This window comes from Sciurus vulgaris (genome assembly GCF_902686455.1).
Source record: "Sciurus vulgaris genome assembly, chromosome: 4".
In the NCBI taxonomy this organism is placed as follows: Eukaryota; Metazoa; Chordata; class Mammalia; order Rodentia; family Sciuridae; genus Sciurus; species Sciurus vulgaris.
This window is the reverse complement of record NC_136464.1, coordinates 121127229-121147784: the sequence shown is the minus strand read 5'-3', so window position 1 is coordinate 121147784 and position 20556 is coordinate 121127229. Positions and strand designations below refer to the sequence as shown.

Sequence of the window (20556 nt, the reverse complement as noted above, 5' to 3'; positions counted from 1 at the left end):
AAATCTTTGCCTATGCATCTGATTTTTATATGCCTTGTTTTATTGCAAATCCTATTAAAATAAACTCTGCTTTTAGTTGCTGTGAGTAATTGGATCCAGTACTTCACAGTTGAAAAATGTTAACTTCGAATTTTAATCTTTGTTACTAAAAGGATGACACTAGAAAACAAGAGGGTTATAAGTACTCTATAAGATGTACTTGTTCAGGTAAATTAAAAAATCATTCTACTTAGGTTGTTAAGTTGTGTGTTTCTATATGTTAGGGATATTTTGAAATCACCTCTAATAATAATATTTTGTAATATTTTGTTTGTTATCAAGAAAATGAATTCTGTACCTTTTGTATTTAATTCATAGTCAAAAAGTAATGATATTTCTAGACCAAAAATAAGGAATTTAAGGTGGATAATTAGTTTCACACCCAAGCAAGTAGTCTGTTTTAACATGATTCTGTAGCCTGAATGAGGGAGTGGATGAAGTGGAAAGTGGACATAATACAGTAAGAGGGAATGCCTTATGTGAGTTTGCTCACTATGGGCACCAGAATTTGATGTTAAGAATGATTTTGCTTAAAATAATTGACCCTATATGTTATAAGAACAACTATCTACAAGTTACTATATACCAAATGATAAGTGATATTTGGTCAATTTTTATAGTTTCGATTCTTTCTCAGCAAGAAATCAGGGACCATCCTGATATATACAAAAGCAGCCCTGAGGTTCTCTCTGGTTTGATAACTCTTATGCTCATTCCAATTGTTTTAGTATTGCTAAGTCTTTCTTTTCTAGAATAATAATTCCATAAAGTCTAAAATTTCCTACTATATCTTTGCCTTTATTATTTACCTTTATGATTTTAAGCAATGACTTTCTAATTTTCTGTTTGTTTTTAAAAATATGACATTGTCATTTTATTAAAACATTACAAGGGGCTGGGGATATAGCTCAGTTGGTAGAGTGCTTGCCTTGCAAGCACAAGGCCTTGGGTTTGATCCCCAGCATGGGAAAAAAAAAAAAAAAAAAAGAATAAAATGTTACATAGTATTTTCAACTGTAGCAGTATAAGAAAGTACAAATTTAAAAAAAAGGACACCTCAGATCCCACCAACAAGAAATACTCTTGCCAAATTTAACACTTAATAGATGGATGAATGAATGAATAAAATAGATCAGTAGTTCTCAAAGTCTGGTTTGCAATGCCCAGGTATCCCTGGGCTCTTGTGAAGGAATGTACAAGATGAAGGTTATTATTATTATTATTATTATTATTATTATTATTATTATTATTCTGAGACAGTAGTTCCTGTTTCTCTGTATGGATGCTTCACTGATGATGCTTAAGTAGGTGGTGAGTAAAAATGTTGTTTCCTTAGCAAAATTAAATGTGTATCACTCAATAGTATTTGAAATAACTGCACTCTTCATCACAAAACACTAGCAGTTAAAGCAAACAAAAACAGCCAGTTTAACTTAATAATGTCATTAAGAGAGGTTTAAACATTATAAATTTTATTAAATCTTTACTATTGTGTACAATTCCTTGCAGTATTCTAAATGACATCTTGGATATATGCATAAATCGTTTCTGCTACATGCCAAATATTCTGGTTATCTCAAAGGAAAGTTTTTGTGTGCTATATTATGTGCTAACTTAGTCACATTTTCCATGAAATGATATATTTAATCTAGAATGTATTTGACATAAAAACCCATAGCTACTTATTTGGGTATTTGACAGGAATTTTCTCATAAAAGGTGAGCAGAAATTTTGTTGGCCCCCAAAACCTCTCCAAAAAATAATAAAAGAGGAGACAATACTTTTTTTAAAAAATATTCCCGTTTGTAAGTAAAAATGGGAATTGAAAAAAAAAATGTGAATCTGCTCCTGTGAAGCTGAAAATATATTGGCACTTAGAGGTATCATTTATAAGAAGATAGGAAAATCAAAGTAATATATTTTTATATGGTATAGAAAGATATCAACATTTTGTAAGACCTACATAGCTCTGTGAAACTAATATTTTCCAACTGATCAGTGAATGCATGGTGTTATAAAAAATGCATAGATAATGGGCCATTCAGAGTGTGCTATGAAATGTTCATTATGTAATTTCATATTGCACATAGATTTTAAGAAACTCTCTGCCACTAAGTTTTAGCAATTATTCTCTTTGCCAATTCCAAGTCTGTAGAGGCTGGATTTTCTTAATTTCTTTCAGATGCAAATATAGATTGCAGTGGATGGAAAGCAGAGGCTGTTTCTATTAGGTCAGACATTTCAGAGAATTGCAAAAATGTAGAAGAAAGCCATTCTCACTAAATATTTGTCATCTTGGAAAATGTAAATACTTTTCTTAAAATATAATATAACATAATGAGTTTAAAATTTTATGTAGATTACATAGATTATATAGATTAAAATATATTTTTAAAAGCTTCTAGTTTAATTTCTCTTATGATAAAGCATCAATAACTATAACCCACATAAAAATTAAAGCTCCTTGAAGTCCTTAATAATTTTTAAAGGTGGAAAGAAGCCCTGATGCCGAAAAACTCAAGAACCACTGGACTAGACGAATCAGCATGATAACGTACACACACACAAAAAAAAACCTTAAAAAATAGAAAATAAAATTTTCATGCACTCTTTTAATAAAATACCCATTGTTAGCCCCAGGTTGTTGAGAAGGCTTTGTGTCCTATTTCTCGATGTACCTATGTAGTACTTTTCCACTTTATCAATGGCCCAAGCACATCTCTCTCTGCAGCCTGTAAATAAATAACAAATACTTTTAGAATTTCCCCTGCTCTGCTCTGCATTTCTCATTCTCTAACAAGTGAGCCTTTTAAACTATTTCATCCATCCCACACCCTTCTTCCTTTCTTTCTTTTTAGATGGTGTTTTGCTATGTTGACCACACTGGTCCCAAACTCCTGAACTCAAGCTCTTTCTGTGTCATTCTCCCAAATACCTGAAATGACAGGAACAGGAACTCCGTACTTGATTTCTTGAATGCTGTTTTAATTTTGCATCCCCAGAGGTAAGAATTCAGTTCAGAAGTCCAAGCACCTGAATCCCTAGAGACTGAGTTTGTGTTGTGGTGACAGAATGAGATAAACGTGCTAAAGGAAAAATGAGTGCACTCTTCACACAGCATCTATGAGGTGGTGGTAATGAATTCAAATGTGGAGGCTGGTGGGGCTGGCTGAGGTTGTTGACTCCCAGTTCTACCCTATGCTTTAAAAGGACCTAAGTGCTCAGTGTCTCCTTCCCTCACTTGTAAGAGAGAGCTTGCAGTACTTACCTTAAAAGGTAATGGTAAAAGTTAAATAAGATCAGCTGTGTAAAACACCTAGCTAATGCCTACCTTACATAAGTACTCCCCAATTGATAATTATTGTTATTCTGTTGTTCATTAGACTATGCGATCTTACCATTCTCTTTCTACTTGGGAGCACCAGTGAGTGATCATGTAGTATACATTGAATGAATGTAGGAGAAATGAAGGAAAAACCTGAAGAGGACTGAGATATTTCAGCTACATCTGCTCCCTTGTTACATAGTGAGCTCAGCTTTTCTTTTTATAATTTAATATTATTTTTGTGGTAAGAATATGTAACATGAGATCTATTCTCTAAACAAAATTTTAAGTGTACAGTATTTTAAATATAGATACAATGTTTGATTGCAGATCTCTAAAACTTACTCTTTCGCTTAACTGAAACCACGCAGTGTCTCCTTCCTCCAGGCCTTGGCAACTGCATTTCAGTCAAATAAGAACTTGATTCTTTTCGATATTTCACATATGTGGCATCTTGCAGTGTTTCCCTCCTCTGACTGGCTCATTTCACTCAGCATAATGATACCACCACCGTTTACCGGTGACGAGTTCTGCTCCCTCTAATGCTGAAGTTTGAACACTAGAGGAGCAGGCCAAGGCAAGCATATTAAGCAGGTTTTATTTAAAAGTAATAATACAGACTTCTCCCAGGAGGGAGAAGAGAGCCATGGCTGATGTTCTACAATTCCAAGTGAGAGCACCCTATATGTTTTATAGGTTAAGGTCTCTTTTCTTCTGTTCTCTTCCCACTTATCTCTCCTTCCTGCCTACATGACTAGGCCTGTTTTTGCAGGTGAGATGTAAAAAGTGAGAAGAGGATGGTGCAGAGGGAGGGCCAAAGTGATTCAGCCAGGCAAGGGCCCAGGGAGCATTAGGGAAGGTAAATTTGGTAATCAATGAGCTCCGGAGATCCTTAACATTCCATTCTCCCAAGGACAGTCTCCAACTTCCAGAGGCAGATGGCTTTCATGGCCTTCATTTCCTTGATTTAACCCGATCCCTTATTTCTACACTAACTCCCTGTCCCCAATTCTGGTTTCAATAACATACTCCAGGTTATCCATTTGTATGTATATACCACGTTTGTTTTATCTGTTTATCCACGGGTAAGACAATTAAGTTGGTTATACATCTTGGATATTTTCAATAGTGCTTGATGAACACCAAAGTGCTAATATTTCTTCAAGATCCTGATTCTCTTGGATTTACACCTATAAGTGGGATTGCTGTTTTGTGTGGATTCTATTTTTAATTTTTGAAAAGACCACCATCTCTAGCAACTGTATTATTTTACCTTTCAAACAAGACACAAGCCTTTGAATTTCTATAACTTTTCAACAACACTTGCTCTCTTTTCTTATTTTGGGATGGTAGTCACCCTGACAGGAGAGGGAGGTACTGCGGTAATGATTCGTATTTCTCTGATGATTATGGAAGTAATCTTTTCATTTATCAGATGACCAATGGCAAAGGAATTTTCCTTGAGCCAACATTAGTAAGCCTCCTAAACTTTCTCCTGGATCCATCTCTGTACTTTCTTGTAAAAGATTTTGCACAGAACCCCACTGAGTTTAAAAAAAAAAAAAGAAAAAGAAAAGAAAAAGAAAAAGAAAGAAAGAAAGAAAAAAGAAAAAAAAAAAAAACAACCCACCTTCAATATCTGATACCCTCAATAGCCAATCAGGCTCTTTGTCTTTCACTATCCTCCAGGTGACATCTGACCTCTGTATCCTCTCTTTAGTAAGACTCTTGTTCCATCAATTTAGTCAATAATCCCCTTATCCCTGATGATTCCTCTTAGTAAATTTTAATCCATGGATCCCCACCCCATATTTGGCTTTAAATTGTCACTTTCCTGCATGGTCTAAGTTCATCCCAGTCTCTGCTCCAGTAAAAAATCCCACACCAATTGGGATGATCCTGAATAAAGTCCTCCCTACAGTGCTTTAACACATTTGTTGAATGTTTTTTTTTTTTTTTCCCTCAAACATAATTTGGAAGGGTTTTTGGAAAAATTGCTACTCTATAGCCCATTTTTAAATGGGGTTATTAGAGTTCTTTGTTGTTATCATTATTGAGTTGAAGAGTGTTATACATTTTGGTTATTGATCCTCTCCTCAGGGGGCTGGGGAGATAGCTCAGTCAGTAGAGTGCTTACCTTGTAAGCACAAGGCCCTGAGTTTGATCCCCAGCACCCATAAACAAAGAGAAAAAAAAAAAAAAAAAAAGATAACAGTCTGATCCTCTCCTTAGATATGTGTTTTTCAAATATTGCCTTTTCACTCTGTTGATTCCCTATTTGTGAAGAAGCACTTTGGTTTGATATAGTTCTACTTGATTATTTTGCTTTCGCTGCCTGTATTTTTGGTATTATATTCATTAATTTGTTGCCAAAACCAAGTCATGGAATTTTTCCCTTAAGTTTTCTTCTAGGAATTACACAAATTTAAGTCTTATCTGTAAATATTTAATCCATTTTGAGCTGATATTTTTAAGTGGCATGAGATAAGGATGCAATATCATTCTTTTGCATGTTCAAAGTCTGTTTTTTCAATGTAATTTGTTAAAAAGAATATACTTTTTTCCATTGTGTATTCCTGGCACCCTAAAAAACATTAATTGATCATATATGTGTGAACTTATTTCTAAGATCTTTATTCTATTACATTAATCTATAATTCTTTGTTTCAGTACTACAGTATTTTCATTACTGTAGTTTTGAAATATACTTTAAAAGGTAAGGTGCCTGAAATTTTGTTCTTCTTTCTCAAAACTGGCTATCCAAGTTCTTTTTGCATATGCATTTAATTATTTTCTTATTTATGTAAAAAAAGTCATTAAGATTTTGATATTGAATTGACTTTAAAGATTGTTTTGGAATGTATAGATAGTTTGACAAAATCACATCTTTCAAACCATGAAGAGGGAATATTTTTCTATTTGCTTTTATTTCTTTACTTTTATCAATGATTTATAGTTTCCTCTGCAAAGACTTTCACTTCCCATCAAATATTTAGAAATATTTAATGGGTTTGGTGCTAATGAAAATTGAATTATTTTCATTTGAAATAGTTTGTTGTCTGATTATAGAAATGCCCTGAAATTTTTGCAAGATTTTATATCCTGCAACTTCATTAAACTCATTTATTAGTTATAATAGTTTTTTTAAATGGAGGATTTGGAGAGTGTTATATAAAATCATTCTCCCAGAAAATAATTTTACTCCTTCCTTTCTGATTTTCAATGTTTTTCATTTCTTTTTCTAATTTCTCTGGCTTGTACTTTCAATACTATCCTGAATAAGAGTGGTGAGATTTTTGCACTTTTCTTTGTTCTCAGTTTTGAAGAAAAAGCTTTCAGTACTTTGCCATTAAGTATGATGTTAGTTGTGGGCTTTTAATATTGGACTTTACTATATTGAGGTGCTTTTCCTTTATAACTAATCTGTTGAGAGTTTATGTCATGAAGTGGTGTTGAATTTTGTCAAATACTTTTCTTCCTTCTACTGAGGAAATCATGTGATTTCTCTTCCTTATTTTTTAAATGTGGTGTTTCACATTAACTGATTTTTGTGTGCTGAACCATCTTTACTTCCCAGGGAAAAATCCCAATTGGTCATAGTGTGTGATGCTTTTAATACGCTCTTGAACTTTGATAAGATTTTATTGAGAATTTGTGCATCTGCATTCATGAGGAATATTGGAATATAGTTTTCTGTTCTTGTGTCTTTGGCTTTGGTATCAAGTTAATGCTGGGCCTCATAAAATTTGTTTAGAAGTGTTTCTTACTATTTTTTCAGAAAAGTTTGAGAAAGATTAGATTCATTCCTTCAAAAATGTTTGTCAGAATTCACCAGCAAGACCATGTAATCAGGGAATTATATTGTTGTGAGATTTTTTATTATTAATTCAAACTCCATTCTGGTTACAGAGCTATTCCAACTTTCTATTCATGATTTAGTCTTTGTATATTACATGTCTCTATAAATTATTCATATACTCCAAGTTACATAGTTCATTGACATTCATTTTTTTGTGTTTTTTAATATCCTTTTATTTCTGTGACATCAATTGTTATTTCTTCTCTTGGTTTTTTGTTTGAGTCTTCTCTCTTTTTTTCTTGGTAACTTCAGCTAATGGTTTGTCTGTTTCATTTATCTTTTCAGAAAAACCTACTCTTAGTTTTGTTCATTTTTTCCTGCAGTGTTATAGTTTAGATCTGGAATGCCTCTGAGAAGCTCATGTGTTGAAGGCTTATTCAACACATGAACAAGTGCCGAAAGTTCATCAGAGGTGAGGCATTCCAGAAGTGATTTGATCATGAAGACTCTAACTTCATCAATGGATTAATCCACTGTGGGACTCACAGTTGAATGCATTATTAGGACGTGGTGAAATCTGTAGAAGGTAGAACCTCGTTGAAGGAAGTGGATTCTAAGCCATTTTTTTTTTTAAGACTAAGAAAAGCCTCATTCTCAGGAGTTAAGTCCTCTTTCTTTTCTGGTATCATGTTAAAATCTATCTGGTGTGATTAAATCTATCGGGGTGGCATGTATCTTATTTCATAAGAGGATGCTTAGCAATATGAATTACTTCTATTTTTATTTCTTTTAATTTTGATTCTCTGTATCCTATACTTTTATCAATGAGTATAAAATCGGGTTGGTCACAATCCTTATTTTATCTCTCTCTTCTCCCATTTGACCTTTCCCTCCTCACTCAAGATTATAGAAGGAAAAGTTAAGATACCTTGATGATTTACTTCTTTCCAAATTAAGGACACTAATGAAATCTGTCACTTTTTCTTTTATTTTGCTTCTCTAGTCTGTATTCTGTAGAATGAAGTTTAGGTTGAGAAATGAGCCTTGTCTCTTAAAAAAAAAAAAAAAAGAATCTTCTATATCTTTCGCTGCAGTCTTTGAAGTTTTATAGCACGAAGTTGCACCATTCCTCATATGGATGATACTTGTGGTTTTTTCCCCTTTACTACTACTTTTAATTTATTCTGTTAGATACTGGAGCAAAAAAATATTTATGACCCAATTTATTCTTCTAGCTTTCCCAGAAAGTTTCCTCTCAAACTACAGATTAATAATTAATTTTTTTGAAAGCTTGGTTTCAATTTGATTTAAAGTACAAATTCTAGCCCTTTTTTTTGTAAACTCCGGAAATGACTTTGTTATTGGCTCTCCAACTGCAATGCTTCATGACTTTTGGATATTATGGCATTGTTGGGTTAGTGTTTAGGTGACATCAATTTCATCTATAGGTTAATATTATGGAAAACTAGAGGATGACAGAGTTCTATGGAAAAAGCTATTCTTCTCTTCCAGTTAAAAATGAAAATGAAAATAGTTTCAATTATGCAGCACCATGAGGGACATACTGTATAATAGTTTTCCATACAATAAGAACACAAGATTAGACACTGTGAGTTTTACGTATGCACAATGATGTACACACAATGACAGAAATAATTAGGCATTTGCCTAATATATAATGCTTTCAATTATATATGCACACATGTAGTTGCCAATCATAATCAAGTTCATAACTAATTGTATATATTTACAATCAAGGTATTAACATAGTTTCAAGGTCTAAGAAAATATTTGGATAGAAAATCATATGGGTTACTCTAGTAAAACTGAATGTTAAAAATTCTATCCAGTATTTTAAATATAAACTGGCTTTTGAAGCATTGAAATTACTCTGAATAGATTTAATATGGTACTTTTTAATGCAATGAGGGCATTATATATTTTGTGAAATAAATGTAGAATAAGTTTAGAAATAAATATATGGTATCCATTTACAATACTCCAGTGAAATACATGGGTGTTTCACTACATGTTTCACTGACAAAAAGTAATCACATAAATCTACACACAGCTGCAATTTAGTGAAATATGCAGTTTTCTGTTTTCTATTACTGTATACAGTATAAATTCTTCTTTCGGGAGACAGATTGTGACAAATTTGCAAACAGCATCTGTATTCATACATTTGGAACATTAATTTATCCAGCAATAAAAACTTTGATTTCCCAAAAGGAGACTCATGTCTGAGAACTAATGCCTATTTTTGAGACTTAACTGAGTTTTCAATGTTAGTCATTTTCTCATGAGTTACGTGCTCCCACGGAAAAATATACAACTTAACAGCAAGTACAGAGAGTTAAAAGGGTCACACAAAACATAAATCTGTATGCCTAGTTTATGTATGTGTATAATTCATATAAATAAATTTTTGACTACCTACACTTTCCATTGTGGAAAATGCTTTTGTTAGCAACAATATCAAAGGAATAACAAGGAAAGCTCTAGAATATATGTAATAAATACAATGTTTATGTACTACCTATTTTGAAATGATAAATATTGCTCTGGGCATAATGAAACTTTTTGAAACAGAAAAATAAGGCCTATGTTTATTGACTATTGTATGGGTTATTTCTAGAAATAGTATTTTTAAATGAACAATATAAAACAATGTGGAATTGTAGACAAGCAATTCTAGATATTAAGGTGCTTCTCATTTAAAAACATTTTTAGAAGCTTCTCTATCATTTGACATGAGACACTCTCAGTTTTATAAATAAGGCTGTAGATCATAATCGCTACAATAAAGAAATAAATTCAATTAGTCAATTTTTTGTTTAGTTGCTTTTGTATTTTTTCCTCAGTATCACTTATTTATTTAATTAATTTCTAAGATCTCCTTGATATGATTCGATTCCTTATCATTCATCTTTTTCATTAAATCACTGCTTTACAAAGAAATGGCATTCAAACCAATTTTAAAATTACTTAATTATTATTGGATATTTCTCAGGAAATGACCAAACTTACCAAAACCTATAGTCACAAATCTCTAACAGCACTTCACACATTCATAGAAGAATTAACCTTATTCTGGATTTCTGCTGTTCCACAGTGATTTTAAAAACTGTAATCAAATCATATTTAAATACATGCAAAAAATATTTTTAAATCATATACTAAAAGGTTTTAAAATTCTAACAGCTTTCTCAGCTATTTGAATAGTGACGATCTGAAATCTGCATCCATGCAGCTTTTTTAATTAAAATTTTACCCAAAGGAAAACAGTATTTAACAGTTTGTGAGCTTACTCTCTCTAGAAATTGTGCGGTGAATTGTTTGCTCATACCATAAGGTGCTCTAGTGTCTTGGGCTTTTGCTTAACTGTCTGATCTCTCTTTTTTTGCTGCTGTTACACTTTTGACCTAATTTAATTGACAGAGGCAATGGCATTCACATTGTTTTCTGACTGATTACCTGAACAGGTAGTGAAAAAAATTCAAGCCACAAAGCTGGCTGAGACATTCATTTCAGTCACACTAAGTTGGCAAAGAGGGAGTATCACTCAGAGAACCCAAAGAAAGTTTACTTTGCATGAAGGCAGTGACCCTGGAGAATTCTTCAACCTCCACGTTTATGAATTTCTCATTTTTAATTAATTTCTTCTTTCAAGTCAATACATTTTCATATATCATTGTCTCTGAACTGCTGTAGGGATAAAAAAATCAGAATTGCTTCTCTGTTGACATATGTGTTAGGTGAGCTTGACTCTCACCTTCTATACCTGAGAAGAATGTAATATTAATGTTGGTTTAAGATCCTATCCCTCATCTGTCTTCACTGATTTCAACTCACTCTAAAAATCAAGGGATCAAGAGGGGTTTGTTTGTATTGGTTTGGTTTTGGTTGTTTCTCTTTCTTTGTAAACTACTTTTCAACCATAAAAAGAATTAGAAAATAAACCAAGTTGTACTGTTTTTTTCATAAAATTCCAAAAGATTACTAATAGTCACCTCAATTAGTGCATTATGTAGTGTTCCCCAGTTTCCTTCACTGTGGTATCACCCTTAACATAGTTTATGTTTCAGCGTTATTTCAAGAAATAAAAGGTGAGAAAAAATTAATTAATTATGACAGAATTTTTCTGTGAATGATGAGGTTAATCTTTTAAATATATGGCTTGAGTTAGAATGGGTGTCTGTATGGATTGAGTTAAGGAACTTTAGGGGCCCTTAGAAATGTGGAATTCAAACTAAAAAACTGTTCTGTAATATGGTTATTGCCTACACTGCCCTGCGAGCTGAGTAAGAGGTGATAATCTTTGGAATATGCATTAGAAGCTCCTGCTCTGGGCTTTCTGTAGCTGTACTGCTCTCCACCCCCACACCAGGAAAAGGAGTTTACAGGAGCAAAGGGTGGTGTCAATTCAGTTGCAACCAAAAGTTGAGAAGGGCTGGGGGCGCCTCAGGTCAAGTTCAAGCCAGGAATTTCCTATATATCTACATGAGGTACTCATGGTGGAGGACTAGCCTCCAGAGGGAAGATAAGGGGAATGGGCTGTGGTAAAACCCTCCTGATTCTTAACTTCATAACTTCCTTTATCACTGTAAACATTTAGTCACTTGGTCTGCTGGCTTCCATTCATACCCTCTCACTGACAGACCTTTAGAGGAGGAAGGCCTGCGAGTATACGTTTTCTTTTGCATTCAGTCAGTGAAGTTAATTACTTTGAATGAATCGGGAAACAGTGAATTGTCCTAGTATGAAATGGATTTGAATTCATATGATCCCCTTCCATTTTATAAGTTCTACATGATTATTTCAAAACAACTGGTTTCTCTGGTCTTTTTTCATTTTTTAAAATAAAGGTTTTGTGAAAAATCATGTATTTGTTCTTTGATGGGTGTCTAGGGTTTTCTCAGTACTAAAACTGATAGTACTACTACTGGTTATTAGTATTAAATTTAAACACAAAGAAGGCTATTTGTTTAGACGCTGCTATAGTAAGAAAGAAAAGTCCAATAGAATTATACAAAATTAAAGAAGTGGCATTCTCTGTGTGTACACATGAAGGATGGGAAAAGGGGCAATGATAAAATGTGAGAGTGATGTGTAATGATCTTGACCGCAGGCAAAAAGAGTAGGCATGTACAGCTGTGGAGAACGCTGAAGCGTGATGCGACCTGTTTATTCCTTTAAAAACGCAGTACTTCCAACAATGCGAATGTGAAGTTATACCTAGACCATGGTCCACAACATTTCAACAGAGGCAGCCCAGTTATTTTCATATTAATATTCTTAGAATAATTATTTATCTGAGTCTCTTTTAAGGGAGATAAGAATGTGTTTTGATATTTTTTAATAAAGTTGGTGCTTTTGATTTGATCACTACTTAAGTTTCAACCAACATTTAATATAACCCATTATTAATATTTTCTGAATCTTTTCAAGAAATAATTTCTAATTTACTTGAGCAAAAGTATTCCAAAACCAAACCAACACACCCTCTCTAAGAGCAATGACTTGTAATTAAAGAACAATTTGATTTTAAATGACTTTAGCAAGTAAAACTAGGCTATGGATTTTCTAAGTATCTATCAACCAATAAAGAGAAGTTCAAAATAGTTCACTTTCATAAGGATTCAAAGACTGTTTTTTAAATGACCATAGAGAATGTTGTGATGCTATGAGCCGGCAGAGGGAAGATTCTTTCCATGTTTGACAGGTACATGCAGTATTGACAGTTTAGGGTCGCCTAGGCTATTTCATAAGTACTGGCAGAAACCTAAATATATGAAAGGCTTTCTCGCAGTGATTGTCACTTCTGTTAACTTTGGTACATTTGACCTTTCTGTCTGCTTTGGCATCATTTCTTTATTTTACCTTCCTAAAGTTCTTTATTTTTTCCTGGGTCCTGCAGTTTTAATTTTCTTTCTTTCCTTCCTTCATTCCTTTCTTTTTCTTTTCTTTTCTTTCTTTTTTTTTTTTCTTCTCTCTCTCTCTCTCTCTCTCTCTCTCTCTCTCTCTCTCTCTCTCTCTCTCTCTCTCTCTCTCTCTCTCTCTCTCTCTCTCTCTCTCTCTCTCTCTCTCTCTCTCTTTCTGTAACATTAGAATGTCATCTTTGCCACAAGCATTGGGTGGGTGTCTGTTCAGTTGTGGAATACCCAGGGTTCTAGCAATCATAGCACAGTGTGGTCAGCAGGTAGGAAAATCCAAGGTGACATCACAATTTGCAACAGACTGTGGTTGAATTGCATTCAGAATCCTGTGTAAGCTTCCTTTTGTACATCAACCTATGTTGGACACCTGTTATCCTTGGCAGAAAAAATTTAAAAAGTTATCATTTGTTAAAATCCTATACTGAAGTGCAAATCAAAACTACTCCAAGATTTCATCTCACTCCAGCCAGAATGGCAATTATTAAGAATTCAAGCAACAATAAATGTTGGCAAAGATGTGTGGAAAAAGGTACACTCATACATTGCTGGTGGGACTGCAGATTGGTGCAACCACTATGGAAAGCAATGCGGAGATCCCTCAGAAAGCTTGGAATGGAACCACCATTTGACCCAATTCTCCCACTCCTTGGTTTAAATCCAAAGGAGTTCAAATCAGCGTACTATAGTGACACAGTCACATCCATGTTTATAGCAGCTTAATTCACAATAGACAAAGTATGGAACGAATCTAGATGCCCTTCTACAGATGAATGGATAAAGAAACTGTGGTATATATATGCAATGGAGTGTTACTCAGCCTCGAAGAAGAATGAAATTATGGCATTTGCAGGTAAATGGATGAAGCTGGAGACTATCATACAAAGAGACATAAGCCAATTCCCCAAAACCAAAGATTGAATGTTTTCATTGATATGTGAATGCTAATTCACAATTAGGGGGAAAGCTAGAGAAAAATAGAGGCACTTTGGATTAGGCAGAAGGGAGTGAAGTGGGTATGGGAGTAGGAAAGATAGCAGAGTGAATAGGACATTATCACCCTAGGTGCATATGTGATCACACAACTGGTGTGACTCAACATCACGTACAATCGGAAGAATGAGAAGTTATGCTCCACTTAGGTATGATGTGTCAGTACATTCTACTGTCATGTATAACTAATGAGAACAAATAAATGAAAAGAAAGAAAAGAATTCTTATACTATTTCTCCCCAATGTCCTGCTCTTCATTGATAATATTATTTTTATATCAATACAGATTTAAAGGATATTGTTATGATTTCTCAGATTCCAAAGGGAAAAACATTTCCTCTATTGTTTTATGGAGGGACTAGAGTAAATTCAAAATCATCTTTACAAGATGATTCACTTTCATGGATATCATTTCATGAGTTTAATTTCATGTGTTCAGTTTTCAAAATGTTTATCAATTTTTTAAATTAAAATTATCACTGATTAATATCTTAATGACATTTTCACTAATGTTTTTCTCTAGATTTTTCTTACCACTATGATATATAATACTGTTAGTTGTATTAATATGTGTAATTGCTTTTAAGAAACAAAATTAAATTTCTCATAACGTTATCTTTTTGACATTTTTATCTCAAAAATTTATCATTGAATATTATTCAAAAATAGTTTGGGGCCTGAATCATTGCTGGGAGTAATGTAAAAAGGTGTAGTTTATTTTGAGAAACAATTTGTCAGTTCTTCAAAATGTTAAATATAGAGTTATCATATGACCAGCATTAGACTTCTAGCTATCTATTTATTCAAGACAAATGAAAACGTGTTTGGCCAGGGGTGGTGAAATATGCCTGTAATTCCAATGGCTCGGGAGGCTGAGGCAGGAGGATCATGAGTTCATAGCCAGCCTCAGAAACCAGGAGACTAAGCAACTCAGTGAGACCCTGTCTGTAAATAAAATACAAAATAGGACTGAGGATGTGGCTCAGTGGGAGTGCCCCTGAATTCAATCTCTGGTAAAAAAAGAAAAAAAGAAAGAAAGAAAGAGAGAGAGAGAGAGAGAGAGAGAGAGAGAGAGAGAGAGAGAGAGAGAGAGAAAACATATGTTTGCATAACAGCATTATCAATAACAGCCTCCAAAATGGAAATAAACCACATGGTCAATAATTTAGGAATGGATAAACAAAATATGGCATAATAACAAAAAGTGGAATAGTATTCAGTCATAAAAATAAATGAAATCCTGATATATACTACAATGTGGATGAACCTCAAAATATTCAGGCTGAATGATGAAAAACAGTCACAAAAGACAAATTGTACAATTTAATTTATAGGACAGATCTAGATATGGCAAATTCATAGAGACAAGAAACATCAGTGATTGTCAGGGGCTAGAGGTAAGGAAGAATGAGTAGTGACTACTAATGGCTATGGGTTTTGCTGAAGGGGTGATGGGATAATCTAAAATTGCATATTGGTGATTATTGAACAACTCTATGAATAAAAATCACCAGTGGAATGTTTAAATTGGGAAGTTGTATATGAATGAAGTTATTAAAAATGTAAAGAGCAGATTGAATCTTGAATGAAAATCCAATTTAAATTCATTCTGTGGGATAAACATATTGCAAGGTGGACACTTTCTTTCTGACTGTGTAACACTGTCATTTTCAGGGTTTAGTGCATGGTGTCAAGAGAACAATAGCTCCTATAATTGGCTGAAGATTCTGAAAAAGTTCAGTGCATCACCTGCTTTCGAAGCTTGCTATCATTTACACATTCAGAGCACAGTGGGCCCACAGATAATTTTTTTCTTTTTGTCATCTACTGAGCCTTGCATAATATATCTTTCTAGATTTATCACACCTAAAGGAACTAAGTATTAATAGCTACTCATGTCTTTTCTCAAAAATGAATCAATCTAGGTGTTGCCTGTCCTGTAAAATCAACTTACTGAAGTGACACTCAGACCCTCTTCCTGTAGAGGTCTAATGATATTCTGCCATATAAGAATTTTTTTGAGGATATTCACGTTTCCCATGTACTCTGGAAATGCATATTTCAACAATAGAACTTCATTTTCCAAAATAAAAACCTATAAAACTACAAATGTCTTTCAATGGTGTTAATATTTCCTATTATCATAACAATAAAACAAAACCTTTTTCTCTTTTTACTATACTTATCTCTTTCCCTTTTTATTAAAATATTTCCTATGAATATTTGTTTTTCTCCATTTTTATCATCCATATGAAAAATTTTAGGCCACCATTCACTAATGCCTAAGTTATTGCTGAAGTAGTCAAGTTATCAGCATTCTACTTAGTTATCCTGTCAAGAAAGTAGGAGGATCTTGCCTTCTTATATCAAAGTCGAATTCCTCTTCCACATTTTGCAACCCTACTATCTGGTTCCAGCAGTAAAAATTGGACATATCTCTCATTCAACTCCATCACAATCTATCCCATTCAGTTCTCAGTGATATTATATTCATTCATTGGATTTATAAAAATACCATCTCATTTAAATGTGTGTGCTATCATTAACAAAATAACTGGCCTTAGAGAATGTGGTGGGCTATAGTGTACTCCCCACATCCCCCTTCAAAAATAAAGTCACTGGTCCCCTACTGCTGTTGACAGAAGATGACTCAGTGATCCACCTGCTTTGGAGACCTCCTTAAGTGAATACATCTTCCCTGACTAAAGTCAAACCTCCTGTCACAGGCCAGTGGTATCCAATCAGTGGTCATAAAAAGCATATGAAATCTTGCTCTCTTTTCTCCAATTCAGTAACACTATAAAGTGAGCTTACACTTCCTATAAGCTCAGTTGAGTCCATCACAGGAAATACAGCAAGCTCTGCTTCTCTCCCCAAGAAATCCTGCTTCTGTCCTTGCCTTCTCACAGGTCTTGACTCCAAAGACAAACCCTAAGAAATGTCCCATTCTCTGTCTAATTTGGAGACTGCTTTTAGGTAAAACTCATGTGTAACAGAGATATTAAGCAATAGGTACAAACTCAACTCTGTATAGTATACTTCTCGGGTATTTCGTTATTCACACATTTAATTCTACTTATATCTCACAAACCCAATTTAAGTGCTACCTCTTTCTTAATTCCTTCAAACATTAGTTCACATTGTTTTTTGTTTGTTTGTTTTTGTTTTTGTTTTTTGACTATTACTGCACTCAGGGTCAAGATCTCCAGGTTAATGAACTATGACCTCATTAATTTAAAAATGATTCAGAAACAAGTGTACCAATGTCAGGTAGAATAGAATTGTTGCAGTTTTTCTTGAACATCAAGAATCATGGGTTTTATTTTCCTTCACCTTTAATTCTTGCCTCCTACTGCGCCTATCCTGCCTGATTCAATTTGAAATGTAAACTAAGCTTTTAGATAGAATTTATTAAAATAGAGTCTCTTTCATATTGACTATGGGTAATTTTTTAATCACAACTTCAGTGATTAACAACATAAAATGGAGTCCAGAAAGTGATTAATTCGGGGGAATTAAGTGACAATGTCTTTACACTGTATATAGATAAAACATGAGACTGCCTAGCATATAAGCAATTATTGATCTATATACTACCGGCAGTGCTAGGTTGTACATGATTATTTTCTCTGTGTCACCGTGGCATATTCCATATCTCTGCAGAGTAAATACAGTCGCAATTGTTTAATGTTTCTTGTGACAGTCAGTAAATGCACTACTTCCGTGGTTTCTTTATTCAATTCCATTGCATTCATATGCAATGCATTATTAATGTCAAAAAAGGAAAGAAAAAGAACAGGAGAGAGATGAGGGAGGGAGGGCGGAATGGAGGGAGGAAGGAAGGAGAGAGATAAGAGAGAAAGCTAGTCCTTAGCCAACTAACTATTTTGTGTAAGCTTGGTTCCTGAGTGAGCCACTATTGCCCTTTGAGGAAGGACAATGCCATTCCTCAATGCAGCTTCAGCCTAGGAGAATCCAACCTCAACTTCCATAATTGGCACACTAGTGGTTTCCCATTGTTCCATAGAACTGAAGCCTAGAAACCAAGTGCTGGGAGAATTTTCATTATATGACAGGCTTGTATGTGTCCATATTCATGTCTATGGATCATTAGGATTTTGTTTGAATCTAGAGTAGATAAATTTCCTTAATGTTATGGAAATAGGTTTTTTGGTTTCTTGAGTTTTTTGATCTTTCCAAGTGAGCATTGGTAAGGAATACACCAGTCCAACACTATGACAGGAAGACCAGGCACTGACCTCTCCAATCTATGTTCCCTTCAGAGACCAGCTTTGGAAACAGCATGTCAAAGATTAGCACATTTAACTAAGGTAAAGTGGTTTGATGATTCCCTAATTCTAACACAATAACAGCTTACTCATAACCTAACAAGTTTACCTAACAAATATAATTACCTAACAAGTGTATATAAATATTAAAGACATGTAAGTTTCTTTAAATTATAAAATGAAACTTATCTATGTCTTTGGTGAATCTCATATACGATACTGAGAGTCATGTTTATCCCCATTGTAGAAGGAGAAAAATGAGAATTAAGATCATTGTATAATTCACTTAGTGTCACCCAGCTTGGATTGAACATATCTACCCCTCTTCAAAATATTAATTCTTTATGTTATTACATATATAAAAACAGAGAAAGTCCAGGGACACTAATATGCATTCCAAGTACTTTGATAGATGGAACAGGCTGTCAATATTAGTGTAATTGAAGTTTGAGTGCTCATTTTATGACTCCCTGATAAGAAGAGTTTACTTGTTTTAATGAGTTTAAGAATTCTACTGAATAAGAACATAATTCATGTTTATAGGAAAAAGACAGAAATGTTTTGGCTTCCCTGCTGACAAATTGCTTTCTGAATGATAGCTTTCTCCTCTTTGCTCACAAGACAAACTAGATGTGAGGGGAAAAAAATATGGATATTTTGTACCTGATGTTTTATTTTCTCTCAGCAGCTCTTAGAATTTTGTCATTACTCAATAATCACACGTAATTCTTTATTTATTTTATCTTGATATCAAGATACATAAAATCGGGAAATATTTAATATAATAATACTTTCTTCCAAATTTAAAGTAAAATTAAGGCTTATTATTTAGCTACTGAAGATGTAGTAATTTTACAATAAAACCACATTGAATGAATGAATGAACAAAAGAGTTAAAGATTGAAGTGTTGTTCTAAGCTTTTTAAGTAAGAAAGAACATCAATCGATAAGAAACATAATTCCAATTATGTTTTCTATGCTCTTTAGAAAATTTAGTTAAGAGAAAAAGGTAAAGATAGAGGGAAGAAAGAAAGGAGAGGAGAGGACAGGAGAGGAGAGGAGAGGAGGGTTTGCTCTTTGATTCTGGGTTTGCTGCATACACATTCTGAATGTTAACACACATGTAAGAGCAGGGATGCAGGTTGGTGTGATGGACAGAAAATTGACATTTCAGTGGACATTATGTTCCCTTCAAGATCAAAGCACTCCTTCCCAAGCTGCCAAAAGTGTTGGCTTCTGAGACCTGAAAACTGCCTCTTCCCAGGGATTTCCCTCATGTAAGTGGACTGCTTCATCCGAAATGATACCTATTCCCAAGGGCAGCTTCCCTTTTCCATTATTGGTGCAATGTTCTATGATCAGTTCCTCAACCTTACATGTAATTTCAAAAGATAGATATATGGTATGTAGATCAATAGGGAGAAAGTCATACCCACAAACATTATAATCTTGCAATAAATTATTTGCAAGCCCAAAATTCAAGCAAAAATACATTTAAATATATTCTAACTTAAAAACCCTTTAATTGATCTTTTTTTTTTTTTTCTATTTAGCAACTGGAACGGCTGTACATATCTTTTCTAATTTTTTTTTCTCTTTCTCTCTTCTCCAATATTTAGAGGATTGAGTTAGTCTTCAGCCATTAGAGGGTAATGCCACCAAATTATTGCACCAGTTAGCATACAGTAAGGATAAAAGAAACCATTCTAGATATTTCATATAAGAGATGTCATGCAAGGGTTTGCTTCCAAAGGTGTTGGAAGAACTCCAAAAGCTCAAAGAAGAAGGAGGGTGAATAGAAAGAGCAGAAGCTACAAATGCCCTGGAGGGAAGCCAAGGAGGCTGCTCTTGCACTTGTTCTGTTGGAAATGTCATTTCAGTTGGTTTTGATCACCATGCCTTTCCTCTTGCCTTAATAAATAACCATTACAATGTAGCTGATTTGTATTCTTGAATACATGTGTGTTCTTATAAAATATGCAGTGTTGTGTTGTTCATTTACAGGCACCAAAATTTTGTATCTGTTATAGTTTTACCTCCTATTTTTCAGCATTCATTTTTATACTCTTTCTAGTCTCTTGATATACATCTAATTCATTATTTCTAATTCATAGGATGCCACGTTGTGTAACTGCATATTTTATTTATCTACCTCTTTCATCATATATAACTAGG

The 20556-nt window shown here is 33.8% G+C and overlaps 1 long non-coding RNA gene across 3 annotated transcripts in view; it reads left to right on the top strand.

The window, feature by feature from the left end:
- Positions 1–20556, top strand: part of LOC306658697 — a 284777-nt gene that overhangs the window by 207779 nt on the left and 56442 nt on the right. Inside the window, exon 4 of one of the 3 annotated variants that reach the window (XR_013763127.1) lies at positions 2898–3043. The exons of the other annotated variants lie outside the window; for them this stretch is intronic. This is a non-coding gene — a long non-coding RNA (uncharacterized lncRNA). The remainder of the gene's footprint in view (positions 1–2897; positions 3044–20556) is intronic. 3 annotated transcript variants of the gene reach the window in all.